The sequence below is a fragment of the Dasypus novemcinctus genome, chromosome X (assembly GCF_030445035.2).
Source record: "Dasypus novemcinctus isolate mDasNov1 chromosome X, mDasNov1.1.hap2, whole genome shotgun sequence".
NCBI classification, from domain to species: Eukaryota; Metazoa; Chordata; class Mammalia; order Cingulata; family Dasypodidae; genus Dasypus; species Dasypus novemcinctus.
Genome location: NC_080704.1, coordinates 27,344,940 through 27,354,734, shown reverse-complemented (window position 1 = coordinate 27,354,734; position 9,795 = coordinate 27,344,940).

Sequence of the window (9,795 nt, the reverse complement as noted above, 5' to 3'; positions counted from 1 at the left end):
GCATCAAGAACTGAACCTGGGACCTCCCATGTGGGAGAGAGGCACTCAATAACTTGAGCCACCTCAGCTCCCTGGTTTATTGGGTCTCTCATTGTCTTCCGTCTTTGTTGCATCATCTTGTTGCATCAGCCCACGCACCCCCCCATCACACCATCTCACTGTCTTGCTCGTCTTCTCCAGGAGGCACTGGAAACTGAACCCAGGACCTCCCATGTGGTAGATGGGGACTCAATTGCTTGAGCCACATCTGCTTCCCTGTTACTCAATATTGTGCTAGAAGTTCTACTAGAACACTTAGGCTAGATAAAGAAATAAAAGGGGGAAACGGACTTTGGCCCAGTGGTTAGGGCGTCCGTCTACCATATGGGAGGTCCGTGGTTCAAACCCCGGGCCTCCTTGACCCGTGTGGAGCTGGCCATGCGCAGTGCTGATGCGCGCAAGGAGTGCCGTGCCACGCAAGGGTGTCCCCCGCGTGGGGGAGCCCCCACGCGCAAGGAGTGCGCCCGTGAGGAAAGCCGCCCAGCGTGAAAAGAAAGAGCAGCCTGCCCAGGAATGGCGCCGCCCACACTTCCTGTGCCGCTGACGACAACAGAAGCGGACAAAGAAACAAAAGCAGACAAAGAAACAAGACGCAGCAAATAGACACCAAGAACAGACAACCAGGGGAGGGGGGAAACTAAATAAATAAATAAATCTTTAAAAAAAAAAAAAAAAAAAAAAAAAGAAATAAAAGGCACCCACGTAGGAAAGGAAGAAGTAAAACTTTCACTATCTGCTGATGATATGATCCTATATCTACAAAATCCTGAAAAATCCACAAAAAAACTACTAGAACTAATAAGACAAGTTCAGCAAAGCAGTGGGATACAAGACTAATACACAAAAATCGGTAGTATTTCTATACACTATTGATGAGCAATCTGAGGAGGAAATCAGGGGGGAAAATTCCATTTATAATAGAAACTAAAAGTATCAAATATTTAGGAATAAACTTAACCAAGGAAATAAAGGACCTGAATTCTGAAAATTACAAAACATTGCTAAAAGAAACCAAAAAAAAAGACTTAAATTGGAAGGACATTCTGTGTTCATAGATTGGAAGACAAAATATTGTTAAGATATCAGTTCTACCCAAACTGATTTACAGATTCAATGCAGTTCCGATCAAAATCCCAACAGCCTTTTTTGCAGAAATGGAAAAGCCAATTATCAAATTTACTTGGAAGGATAGCCAAAAATATCTTTAAAGGGAAGAACAAAGATGGAGGACTCTCACTTCCTGAATGCAAAGTAGATTACTTAGCTACAGTGGTTAAAAAACAAACAAACAAAAAACCCACACAACAGCATGGTACTGGCTTAAAGACAGACAGACTGATCAATGGAACCAAGTCAAGAACTCAGAAATAGACTCTCACTATCTATGAATAAGTGATTTTTGACAAGGCTGTCAAGGTCACTCAGCAGGGCCAGAGCAGTCTATTTGACAAATGGTGCTGGGAGAACTGGATATCAACATCCAAAAGAAAGAAAGAGGACCCTTATTTCACACCTTACAAAAAATTAACTCAAAATGGATCAAGGATATAAATATAAAAGCTACAGACATAAAGCTCGTAGAAAAAAATGTAGGAAAACATCTTCAAGATCTTGTGGTAGGTGATAGTTCATTAAACCCTACACGCAAAGCAAGAGTAACAAAGGTAGAAATAAATGGGATGGACTCAAAATTAAACATTTTTGTTTTTCAAAACACTGTGGTTAATGTGGGGAAGTGTGGGAGGGGTAGGAAGTGGGGCATATGGGAATCCCCTACATTTTTCTCCCCCTCCCTCTCTCCCTCCCTCACCCTGTTGTTTTTGCTGTGTCCATTCGCATGTGATCCTCTGTATCTATTTCTCTTTTTGTCTTCTCTTCTCCTCTTTCTCCTCTAGGATTCACCAGGATTTGATCCTGGGGACCTCTGATATGGAGAGAGGTTCCCTGTCAATTGCACCACCTCAGTTCCTGGTCTCTGCTGTGCTTCACCTTGAATCTTCCCTTCGTCTCTCTTTTGTTGTATCATCATCTTGCTGCATGACTCACTTGTGTGGGCACTGGCTAACCACATGGACACTCAGCTTGCAGCATGGGCACTGGTTCACCACACGGGCACTCATGTGGGCACTCAGCTTGCCACACAGACACTTGTGTGGCACTTGGCTCACCACACAGGCACTCACTTGGGTACTCAGCTTGCCACGCAGGCACTTGTGTGGCACTCAGCTCACCACGCAGGCACTGGCTCACCATGCAGGCACTCATGTGGGCACTCGGCTCGCCACACAGACACTCATGCAGGCACTTGGCTCACCGCATGGGCACTTGGCCCACCACTTGGGCACTTGGCTTGCTAAGCGGGCACTTGTGTGGGCACTTAGCTCACCATACAGGCACCCACATGGACACATAGCTCACCGCATGGGCATTCAGCTCGCCACGTGGGCACTGGCTCGCTGCACAGGCACACTTTTTCTTCTTTTTCACCAGGAAGCCCCCCAGGGATCGAACCTGAGTCCTCCCATATGGTAGGTGGAGGCCTTATCACTTGAGCCACATCTGCTTTCCTCCCTACATTTTTCAAGTAACATTTATGTAATCTAAGTATCTTTAATTTTTTTTTAAATAAAACAAAAAATACAATAAAAACAATTATCAAGAAAGTAAAATGGCAGCCAAAGCAATGGGAGAAAATATTTGGAAATCATATATTCGATAAGGTTTTAATATTCATGATTATATATAGAAAGAGATGCTACAACTCAACAGTAAAGACAAATGACCCAATTTTAAAAAGGGCAGAAATCTTGAACACTTTTGTCTAAGAAATACAAATGACAGAAAAAAAAAACATGAAAAAATGTTCAATATCACTAGTGATTAGGGAAATGCAAATCAAAGCTACAATGAGATATCATTTCACAACTTTTAGAATGGCCACTATTAAAAAGACAGAGAACTATAAGTGTTGGGAAGGATGTGGAGAGAGAAAAATGCTTATTCAGTTAGTGAGAATGCAGAATGATATAGCCACTGTTGAGGACTGTTTGGCAGTTCCTAAGAAGTTGAATATAGATTTGCCACGTGACCCAGCAATACCGCTATTGGGCATATACCCAGAATAACTGAGAACAGTGACACAGACATCTGCACACTCATGTTCATAGTGGTGTTACTCATGATTGCCAAAAGATGGAAACAACCCAGGTGTCCATCAACCAATGGATGGATAAACAAATTGTGGTGTATATACACAATGGAATATCATGCAGCTGTTAAGAAGAAATGGAAGTCGTGAAGCATATGACAACATGGGTGAAACTGGAAGACATTATGTTGAGTGAAATAAGCCAGACACAAAAGGACAAATCCTGTATGATTGTGCTATTTTGAATTAAATATATTGTGTAAACTCATGGAGTTAATAATTAGAACATAGATCACCAGAGAATAGAATGAGGGTAGAGAAGGGAAAGCTAAGGGTTAATCTGTGCAGAAATGGTAAAGAAAAAAAAAAAGACTAATCTTTGGAAATGAATAGAAATGGTGAAAGTACATTACAGTGTTTGAAACTAGCAGTGCTATTATATGGGTATGATAGTGGTTGAAAGGGAAAGTCTAAGGTCAGGTATATTACTGGGAAGAAAGCTAAAAAATGTAACATAGGACTGTATAGCATAGCAAAACCTCATGTGAAACATGAATATGGGTAATATGGCACATATAAGGCTGTTTTTCTTTGAAGCTGAACAAATGTATATTAATGTTACAAGGTGTTAATATCAAGCAAAAAAACACAAAACACATTATGTATGCTAAGTGAAAGAAATCAAACACAAAGTACTACGTATTGTGATTCCATTTATATAAGCTATAAATATAAATCAATTTATAAAAATGGGATTAAATTAGTGGTTCTGTGGGGCTGAGGAAGGATGGATAGATTGAGAGGTGACTGCTAAAGGGTGTGGAGTTTTTCTTTTCTGGAGTAATGAAATTGTCCTAAATTTTTTTGTGATGATGAATGCACAACACTGTGATTATATTATACTAAAAGCCATTGATTATACACTTTGGATTCTATGGCATGTGGATATATCCCAATAAAATTGCTTTTTTAAAATATAAAGCATACAATCTATCCGAAGTACAATTTTTTAAAAATCTCACTTTCATTTTTCCTTATTTTTATTTCCACAAATCTGAACAAAGTGCTTTATAACAGTCTAGGCTTTTCACAATTATCATGGTACTTTTTGTTTCTTTGGACTGGTCTTCCATCTACATTATCGAGAGGGGGGCATGAGAAATACCTTGCATCTGTACTACTTTAGAGACCTGCCCCATGGTCTCTGGGCTGGGGAAGCGATATCTAAATAAAATATATACACATAAAAATTTGAAGGAAGAAAAAAGTAAAAAGGCAGTCTACTCAATGAGAGAAAATATTTGGAAACCACATATCTGATAAGGGTTTGATATACATGTTATATAAAGAGATCATACAACTCAACAATAAAAAGACAAGCAGCCCAATTTTTAAAATGAGCAAAAGAATAGACTTTTCTCCAAAGAGAAAATACAAATTACCAAAAAGCACATGAAAAGATGTCCAACATCACCACCTATTAGGGAAATGCAGCTCAAAACTACAATGAGATACCATTTCACACCTTACAAAATGGCCATTATTTTTAAAAGCAACAACAAAAAACCCGCGCGCACACAGAGAAAACTCCAAGTGCTGGAAAGGATGTGGAGAAACAAGCACACTCTTTCACGGTTCGTGGGATTGTAGAATGGTGCAGCTTCTGTGGAAGACAGTTTGGCAGTACTTCAAGAAGCTAAGTATAGAACTGCCATATGATTCAGCAATCCCATTACTAGAAATACATTCAGAAGAACTGAAAGCAATGACGTGGACTATTTGCACACCAATGTTCACAGCAGCATTATTCACAATTGCTATAATATGGAACCAGCCCAAGTGTCCATCAATCGATGGATAGATAAAATGTGGTATGTACACAATGGAATACTATTCAGTTGTAAGAAATGAAATTGGGATACATGACATGGATGAACCTAGAGGATATTATGTTGAGTGAAATAAGTCAGACACAAAAGGACAAATAGCGTCACTAAAAGAACTAAATACAATGAGTAAGCTCAGAGAGGCAAATTTTCTAGAGTATAGGAAACTAGAACGCAATGTGGGTTGAGAATGGGAGCTGATGCCTAATGTATGTAGCATTATTGATAAAGTTAATTGTAAAAGTGTGGAAATGAAGAGTTGAGAGTATATAATGAGAGTAACACTGCTAATTTATAAATGTGATTGTGGTTGAAAGGGGTAGTCTGTGGACATGAATGTCAATTGAAAGGAATCTAGATAATAATCTAGGGAATATGTAACAGTTATTTCGGTGGTAGATAAAGATTGCGATTAATAGTATAAATATACGAATGATGTAGGAAGTGGGGCATATGGGAATTCCCTATATCTTTTATGTAACATTTATGTAATCTAAGTATCTTTTTTAAAAAAAAGAATGCACTTCTTTTACAAAGTGCTAAGGATATGGTGATACACAGGAAAATTACAACTAATTGGATGATAGCTAACAGTAATATTTTGCAGCAATGGCAAGATTTCAATACTGAGGGACAATAGGGTATTTCCTTTTGGAGTAATAAAAATGTTCTAAAATTGAGGTGATGACAACACAACTCTGATGAAAATGAGTGTCATTAAATACACACTTTGAACGACTGTACAAAGGATGGAACTGTATAGCACAGGGAATCCAGTGGTGGAAGATGAACTGTGGTTAAAAACAAATATGAGAACATTCTCTCATGAACTATAACAAATATATACTACTAATACAGTGTTAATCAGGTGGGTTGGGGGGAGAACACACCAAATGTAAGTTAGGGGCTATAGTTAGTATTAACATCTTGATGATGCTTTCATAGTTTGTAACAAATGCAAGGTCCTGTAAAAATGAGATGTTTGGGAGCCTTGATGAAGATACACATTTATTTTGTAAATTCACAAATTTTACTATACATTTATTATGTTCATGTATGAATATTTCAATAAAATTTTATTTTAAAAAGTAAAGTTAAAAAATGAGGGAGGATTTAACAGAAACTTAAAGAGATCATTAACAAGAGACCTGCTCTAGTGTACTTGTAATATCCATTGTTTTTCATCCCCATGTTAGGCTTCTTTTTAAACTTTCTAATTCAACTTTTTTTTCACATTATCTTGTTACTATCCTTTAGCTGTATCCACAGTTTATCTCCAAACTTTCCTTTATATAGATTTGTGTGAACCTGAATAGCTTTTCCAGTCTGTTTCCTCTGACACTTTAATTTGTTCCCGTTTGAGCCATATCTTTCCGTTTCAGTATGATGTGATTTTTTGCTCATGTCTGGGCACGTGATCACTTTGATGTGCTAACTCTGAAAGTCAGTTTCTTACTCTTTCCTAGGGTTTTACTGTAGATTGGCTGTGTTAAGGCTTCAGCACTTGGTCCAGTTTATACTGCACCTTTAAAGCAGCCCATGATTAACTGTTCAGATACTCTCAGGTCTTCTCCAACTATTTCTTACTTTGCACACGCAGTATAACTTTTAAGATTGCCCTTTTATTTGCAATTGTTTCACCTCCAGGGGAGATTTCCTCTGTTCTTTCTCCAGTGGTCCTGCGCTGTTGTTTCTGTGCAGACTTGCCTAATGGCGGTTATGATTTGCCTAATTGCTTTCCCATACTCAATGTCCCTTTTTATCATTACAATTTTCAATCCTTGGGTCTGCCCTGCCTTACAGCAAGCTGTTTTCCCTTTTTTTCCATGAGGATTTTAGGCCTCCAGTAACTTCCATGTCAGTTTCCTGCCCCAGGCAGCCTGAAAGGGTCAGTATTCAAAATTGCCCATTTTTTCATTTAGGTGCTTCAACAATTACAGTGGTTGGCTGTGTACACCCACTTGCCAACAGTTCCACACGTCTTTCCTGGGGATGCTTTTGTATCCACCTGCTCGCCAACTGCTTGGGTCCCTGTGCCTGAAGGTGTGTGGAGTTCTAATTTGCCGCTGTGAGTGGCACTGAGGCCAGCGTACTTTAAGCCAGTTGAAAGGGTGAGATCCATACTTGCACACCAAAGTCGATCTCTTTTTTCCATGCAATTTAGGATTTGTGATCTTTCTCCAGTCTGTCTTCCTCCAGAGTTCCAAGCAGTGGAATCTGAACTATTATTAGTTGTTTCTGAGAGGAAACTTCCAGGGATGTCTTATGCCATTATCGTGACATCACTCCACTGTCTTTTTCTATGTTCTAGAATAGTTCAAATAGCATAGGAATTATCTATTGCTTAAAACGTTGGCAGAACATGTGTCTGTGGAGACTTTTCAGAGCAATTTTTGAATAACCATTCCAAGTTTCTTATCAATTGTTTAAAGAGTATAGGCTTCATTTTTATAATTTTTTAAAAACTTCCTCTATTTCCAGAAAAGCATCCATTTCACTGGAATCTTCACCCTATCAAGTTTTTCTAGATCTGGGATTTCGCAAGTTTTACAAAGAGTACAGTTACTTGCACACTCTTCAGAAAAGTTATTTTTTCCCTCTGCCAAAAAAAATTCAAAAAGCAAAACACTCACATCAGATTTAGAGATTATGTATGTGAAATAGGAGGAGAGCTTCCTAGATCATGGAATTCATTTGAATGATGTCACAATTAGACTGTCTTTATATCCTCCATTTATGTGAGACTTAACATTACAATTTATTATCATAAGCAGTAGATAATAGCATTCTCTTACAATACTTCACCATCCTTATTACAGCCCCTTCCTCAGCCCAGTTTCTTAATGTCTTTTTTTAAGATTTTTTTTTCTTTCTCTCCCCTTCCCCCCCCCCCCCCCGTCTGCTCTCTGTCCATTCCCTGGTGTTCTGCATCCGCTTGCATTTTCCAGCAGCACTGGGAAACTGCATCTCTTGTTTGTTGCGTCATCTTGCTGCATCAGCTCTCCGTGAGTGCAGTGCCACTCCTGGGCTGGCTGTGCTTTTTTCACATGGGGTGGTTCTCCTTGAGGGGTGCACTCCTTGAGCGTGGGGCACCCCTACACGGGGGAGCCCGTGTGGCAGGGCACTCCTTGCGTGTTGCACCACTGCGTGTGGGCCAGCTTACCACATGGTTCAGGAGGCCCTGGGGATTGAACCCTGGACCCTCTATATAGTACACGGATGCTCTATCAGTTGAGCCATGTCTACTTCCCTTAATGTCGCCTTTTTAAACTTAGACTTGCCAGAGGTTGATCTGTTCTACTATTTTATAAATGTTTAAAAGATTTCATCAAAAAATAAAATAAAAAGGTTTCATCTATTTTGCTCTTGATTGCAAATTAATTTTTTTCTGATTTCTTTTCAGTGTTCATAAACAGCTATTTTTTTTTAAGTGAGATGAGATCATGTAGGGTCTTTGGACCACTGTAAGAACTTGAGCTTTTTAAGTAAAAGGGGAGCCACTGAAATGTTTTTAGCAGTGGAGTGACATAATGTGATCTGTATTTCAAAAGGCTAACTCTGGCTACTATGTTGGGAAAAGTCTGCAATAGGGCAGGGGGGGAAAAGGGAAGTTAGAAGGCTATTCCGGGTAAAAGTCCTTTGGTGGCTTTGACCAGGGTGGCAGCAGTGGAGGTGCAGTTTGGTCATATTCTGAAAATGTCCTGACTTTAGAACCAACGAGATTTATATATGCAATAGTCTCTCATCAGTAACAACCTGTTACAGGCAGTGATTATCAACCAAGTATGTCTTTTGTTGAGAATCACTGCAGATTTCAAGTTCTGCACAAATAAGGTCCACTGTTTTCACATCTGTGTATACCCACAACACTAGCATAGTGCTCTGCAAATAACATGTTGAAATCCATGTGGATGTATGAAAATTATTACAATAGGCTTCTGGTTTCAGCTGATATGAGATTAGTCACAATAAATTAGTCAACTACTATTATTCCTGAATTTCTGGTAGAGATGTTTACAAAACACATGGGGAAGTAGACATAAAATTAATGTTTAGATTAGAACCTTGCTTTATTTAAATGTACTCCTCATGCCATAAAACACAACCCTTCAAAGTCAACCAAGTATGTAACATTAATATGCTTCCTTAAATAACAACACATAGCCATAGCTTCTAAATTCCAAGGCAGATTCAATGCCTTGTGATAAACTTAATAAGGACACAGCCATAGCTTCTCAATTCCTACAAGGCAGTTTTAATGCCCAAAAGAATATCATGACTGTGGCATCAAAACTCTTCTTAAATGCAAATTTAAGAAAAGCAAAAGTATTGTCAGACTACCAAAACTCATCAAGATTCTGTTTTTCAGTATACCTACTTCTCAACTCTAAACTTGTTTCTTAACCATGGGGAATTTTTAAGAATATCAATGCCTGAGGCTCTACCTCACGTCAAGTAAGTCAGAATCTGTGCGGGGCGTCTATTTTTTTTTAAAGCATCCCCAGCAATTTTAATATCAGCTAGAGTTGGGAACCACTGCCCTAAGAGAATCTCTTATTGAACAAAGAATAATAATTGAAAATAAAAAAATCCAGCACAGGAAAAATGAAAGAACATAGAGAACAAGTTTAAAATGAACGGGTTGACCCTTTGCCTTCTAACATGTTGTACCTCTTTAAAGGTCCAAAGATTACTAACATTAGATCGTATGATATAACTGTA